This window comes from Pyxicephalus adspersus, chromosome 1 (genome assembly GCF_032062135.1).
Source record: "Pyxicephalus adspersus chromosome 1, UCB_Pads_2.0, whole genome shotgun sequence".
NCBI lineage: Eukaryota > Metazoa > Chordata > Amphibia > Anura > Pyxicephalidae > Pyxicephalus > Pyxicephalus adspersus.
The window spans coordinates 171,768,429-171,774,691 of record NC_092858.1 but is presented as its reverse complement, the minus strand read 5'-3'; positions in this window follow the sequence as shown (position 1 = coordinate 171,774,691).

Below are 6,263 nucleotides of genomic sequence, written 5' to 3'. Positions count from 1 at the left end.
ATTACAGACCCCCCTAGGCAGGCCTTCATTACAGACCCCCATTAGGCAGGCCTTTATTACAGACCTCCACAAACAGGACCCAGCGAAGATCCCCATTATGAGGATTCAATGGCAGACCCACACAGACAGACCTCAGTGCAGACACTAGCTGACAGGCCTTAATGCAGACCCCACAGGTTGGCCTCAGTGCAGACCCCCTTGGTGCCAACTCCCCCAGTACAGCCTTTCAACCAAGTGTTGACTCCCCCCTTTTCAGTAACATCCCCCCAGTACAGACTTTCACTTACCTATGTCCTATGCTGCTGACAGGAATTTGGAAAAACTGTCAAAATAGGAGATCACTTCAATCATAGGGCCTGATTTATTAAAGCTCACCAAGACCAGCAAAGATGGTCTTGGTAACTAAGTCATCAAGCTAAATTCTTGGCCAAATCTTCTTAATCGCCTGCCCGTCCCTACTGATGGCTGGTTGTGTGCTGATAGTTTTGTTATTTAGGGTCCCTGGATTAAAAAGCTTACAAAAAAAAAAAGGAAAGAAAAATAAACTCTCCAATCATTGAAAATGAAATCTCACCATTTGTTTGCCTGCATGAGGAGTGCTGGACACTCAGCGACCACAAGATGAAGAACAGCAGCAAAAACAGTGCAACAAAAAAAATAGATAAATAACTTATGAAAATTTTATTAACTACTCGTATTACACAGATGCCCAATCTTTACACCATGCAACGAAAGGAGGCTTCAGAAACAGATTTTAACTGATCAGCTGATTACATTTAAAAAAAAAAAAATAAAACGCCCTTTTACATGGCTAAACTGTGGCCATAAATATTGACAGGTTTGGAATATTCTGTTTTGCTCACTGTAGATCTTGTACTCTGGCACGGTAGAGCAGTGTTTCCCGACCTTTTTAACAATTTCAAAATAACTTTCAGGTCTTCAGGAAACCCCTTCTATAATTACTATATACACAGCTCACAGTATATTAGTGGTGATAAATGGGAAGAATGTCTTACTATTGAGAAGAATGTCACCCTTACGGATAGCTAAAAAGATCATTGTGTCAATGGTAATTGACCAGAAAGGTCATTTGGGTCCTTTGAGTCCAGTTGGGTCTATTGCTCATGAAAAACCCCTTGTAACCTCTGGTGGAACCTAGGGTTCCATGCAACACTGATTGAGAAACACTGCTGTAGAGTGAAATAAGTGGAAGTTTCTCTTTTCTATACCAATGCTTGTCTGGGTTATGTGAACACGTCCTGGTGGGTATCCGATGATGGAGTCCACTTGGCACCCAGAAAACGTGGAAAGAACCTTTTGAAGACTTCATCAGGATGATGTCTCAATGTAGGCAAAGACAATGGGCTCCCAGTCCCCACTCCTAAAAGTAGGATGAGGATATGTGATTGTGGTAGAAAATAATGTTAGAGGGCATATTTGTAAATTTATACTGATGAGTGGCGCATAATTTATCAAAAGACAACTTACCTTGACAAATAAAACAAATGTCCAGTGAACAAACATGAAGATTGAGATTATTCCTGTGATACCTTTTCATACTCCATATGGCCAATGCGACCAACAAATGAAAGAACGTTTTGAAGATTATATAAATTATATCAGGGATCATTGGATGTTCTTGTGACCATCAGAAATCACTGAACACTATAATGACTGATATTATTACTTACTACAGCCAAGTTCTGCATTCCATCTACTTTACTTGTTAACATTTTTTAGTAGCAAGACTTCTATTTTGGTCCCATGGATATTTTAACATGGAATTGGAATTGGAACATCTCATCCACAAGCTGATCTTCTTAACTTTTCTGCCAAACATTGCATCTGTTTACTGTGCAGCGCTGCATATTATGTTGGCGCTATATAAATAGGGATCAATATTATTATTAATAAAAATAAGTATAATAATAATATTATCAATACATTCACAGCATAGAAATTGTACAGTGGTTTTTCTTCTAAAAATACCTTTGGTGTGCTAACTCTGCGGTTGAAAATTCTCAAGAAAACTCGGAGTCCTGATAAGTTTAATTCGTAAACAAGCTTAAAATAACCAAATACAGTAGGAGCGAATAAATGGACCCATTTAATGCTGTCATCGTTCCTATTAAAGTGGACCTATCATTTTTAGCAGCCTATAAAAGGGTGGCCATCCCTTTTGTATAATAGAATTTTTTATTTATACTATTTTTAAATATTTTTGGGGAGGTCCCCTCCCCTTTCATCTTTACCGAAAGACCGAAAGGGAAACCTGCATCCTCCCGGGATACTTGCATCACATATTCCAGGAGGCTGTGGGCTGCTTCTTCTGTACATGTCCGAAATCAAGAATATTCCTAAAATGTAAAAAAAAAGTGCTTGATCTCACACATCACCTGATCTCGTGCCTACTCAGTTCGAGTTCCGGTGACGTGTAGAAGAACCCAGATGAAGGAAGTTGCCCACATTCATAGTTCCATTCAGCACCAGAAGGAAGAGGGAAGCCAAGACAGCTCAGGACTTTGGTGGGCTTGGTTTGTTGAGGGATTGAGGGCTTTTCCCTGGTAAAGCTAAGTGATATATTTTTTATGTGACAGTTCCACTTTAATACCGTAATCCAGTGTACATCTGACTATCTAGACACAACCACTTTGTCACATCTCATGCATAGAATTTGTATACAGGAAATAATAATATTTTAAAAAAGGTCCATATTGCTTTATATTCTGGTATCAATAAAAAAAAAATCAGAATTTTGATTATATTGTGGAGCAGTATAATAACATTGTAACAAGTTCCTCAATTAACACATTTGGAGACCAGGGACTTACTATAGGTATCCCTCTCATACCAGGGACCTAACAAAAGCATCCCACCGATACTAGGGACCAAAGATCAATGACAGGGACCTAAGATAGGCATCCCACTAATACCAGGGACCAAAGATCAATGACAGGGACCAAAGAAAGACATCCCACTGATACCAGAGACCAAATATAGGCATCCCACTCATATCAGAGTCCTAACATCCCATCGATACCAGAGACCAAAGATCAATGATAGGGACCAAGGATAGTCATCCCACTGATACCAGGGACCAAAGATAGACATCCCACTCATACCAGGGACCAAAGATAGGCATTCCACTCATACCAGGGACCAAAGATAGGCATCCCACTCATACCAGGGACCAAAGATAGGCATTCCACTTATACCAGGGACCTAACATGGACATCCCACCGATACCAGGGACCAAAGACTGGCATCCAATCAATGACGGGGACCTTAGATAGGCATCCCACTTACACCATGGACCTACTATAGGCATCCCATCAGCACCAGGGACCTAACATAGGCATCCCACTGATACCTGGGACCAAAGATAGGCACCCCACTGATACCAGGAACCAAAGATAGGCATCCCACTGATACCTGGGACCAAAGATAGGCATCCCACTGATACCTGGGACCAAAGATAGGCATCCCATTGATACCAGGAACCAAAGATAGGCATCCCACTGATACCAAGGACCAAAGATAGGCATCCCATTGATACCAGGGACCTAAGATAGGCATCCCAATGATACCAGGGACCTAAGACAGGCATCCCACCAATACCAAAGTCTTACTATAGACATCAACTGATACCAGGGATCTAAGATAGGCATCCCAATGATACTATGGACTTACTATAGACATCCCACCAATACCAGGTCCCTAATATAGGTATCCCAACAATATTAGATACTTACTATAGGCATCCCACTGATACCCCGGACCTAATATAGGCATCCAAACAAAACCAAGTAGATCCTAAAAATATAAACTGTGTTTTTTTTATTTAAAAATAATCTGTAGGGTTTTTACTCTGCTTTTGAAACCAGATCCTTGTCCAGGCATTAAGTTTGGGTGGCCTGGAAAAACAAGAGAGGAAACTTCTACCTCGCCCACTTGTGCCCTTCATCAGTAGTTGGTGAGCAGAGTTGAGCAAGAGGGCCTTCCTTCCTTGCAAAATGTGTCATTTCTTAGTCATTCATGTTGTTAGTGACAGTTTTCATGACTGATTTGGCCAATATAAACAAATTGGGAGTCTTAAGAAAATGTGTCATTTAGCTATGTGGTTTGGGAATTTAACATGAGCGGTCAGTACTGACGTTATTTAGTATCAATGGTAAATGTAACTGATATCTATTTACTTCTAAGAACATTAAAATAGACATATATATATATATATATATATATTAATATATACTTACAGTGTATGTATGTAAACCTATTCTTTTATTTGAGCATAAAAAGAAATCTATTCATACAAATATCAAATAAAAAATACAACAGCACAGACACAATAAAAGAGGAATTAATATATTAACAGACAGAATTAGGAATGACCAGCCTGATGGGCCCGAGGATAACAATAAAATTGGACCAGAGGATCATTAAACAGCACTCCTGGTAAAAACTAGAAAGTCAGTTTGAAAGTTTTGATTTTGTATTCAGCAACGGTTGGCAATGCATCAGTAAAGGATTCCCACACTTCAAGCAAATGGCTGGTGTGTGATTCTTTCTCAAGGGAAAATTGTATGCAAAAGTTTCTCCAGAAAAAGTGTATGGTGTGGGGTTTCTGAGTAAATCTATTTGTGGACAATGATTTTCTTTGCAACTAGAGAGATGATGGACAGAAGCTCTTTTACTACCTTGAGTAATGCGAACGCCTTCTAAATTCATGAGATATTGGCAAATATTGCTATTGTGTTAAAATGAACTGAAATGAATGGTGAAGGCAAAATGATATAAGGTTCCTTAAATGTAATTTAATTTAATAAATTGTAATTTTATTACAATAACTTGTATGACTATAGTATGTCCCTGAGATCAGTGGCATGCCTATTCTAAGTCCTCTGTATCAGTGGGATGCCTATAGTAAGTTCCTGGAATCCATGAGTTGACTACTGTAAGTACCTGATATTGGTAAGTTGCCAGTAATAAGTCTTTGTTATCAGTGGAATGTCCAAAGTAAATCCCTGGTATCAGTACAAAGCTTATAGCTAATACCTATAAGTCCCTGGTATCGCTAGAATCCCAAAATTAGGTCTCTGGTATCTGTGCAATGCCCTGGTAAGTCCCTGGTATTGATGTGATGCCTATAGTAAGTACCTGGTAATAGTGGATTGCAAAAAAAAGTCCAAGGTATAGTTGGGATGCCTACAGTAACTTCTGGGTATCGTTGAGATGCCTATGTTAGGTCCCTGGTATAGGTGGATGCTTATATCAGGTCCCTGGCATTGGTGTGATGCCTATAGTAAGTCCCTGGTATCAGTGGAATGCCTATGTTAGGTACCTGGTATTGGTGGAATGTCTATATTAGGTCCCTGGTATGTGTGGAATGTAAATTTCTGGTATTGGTGTGATGCCTTTTGTAAGTCCCTGGTTTCGGTGGAATTCCTATGTTAAGTACCTGGTATTGATAGAATGCCTATGTAAGGTAACTGGTATTGGTAGAATGCCTATAAGAAGTATCTGGTATTGGTGGAATGCCTATGTTAGGTTCTTCGTATCTGTGGAATGTAAATATCTGGTATTGGTGTGATGCCTATTGTAAATCCCTGGTTTCGGTGGAATGCCTATGTTAGGTACCTGCTATTGAGGGAATGCCTATGTAAGGTACCTGGTATTGGTAGAATGCCTATGTTAGGTCCCTCCTATCTGTGGAATGTAAATATCTGGTATTGCTGTGATGCCTATTGTAAGTCCCTGGTTTCGGTAGAATGCCCATGTTAGGTACCTGGTATTGATGGAATGCCTATAATAAGTATCTGGTATTGGTGTGATGCCTATTGTAAATCCCTGGTTTCGGTGGAATGCCTATGTTAGGTACCTGGTATTGATGGAATGCCTATAATAAGTATCTGGTGTTGGTGTGATGCCTATTGTAAGTTCCTGGTTTCTGTGGAATTCCTATGTTAGGTACCTGGAATTGATGGAATGCCTATATAAGGTAACTGGTATTGGTGGAATGCCTATGTTAGGTCCCTTGTACCTGTGGAATGTAAATATCTGGTATTGGTGTGATGCCTATTGTAAATCCCTGGTTTCGGTGCAATGCCTATGTTAGGTACCTGGTATTGAGGGAATGCCTATGTAAGGTACCTGGTATTGGTAGAATGCCTATGTTAGGTCCCTTGTACCTGTGGAATGTAAATATCTGGTATTGGTGTGATGCCTATTGTAAATCCCTGGTTTCGGTGGAATGCCTATGTAAG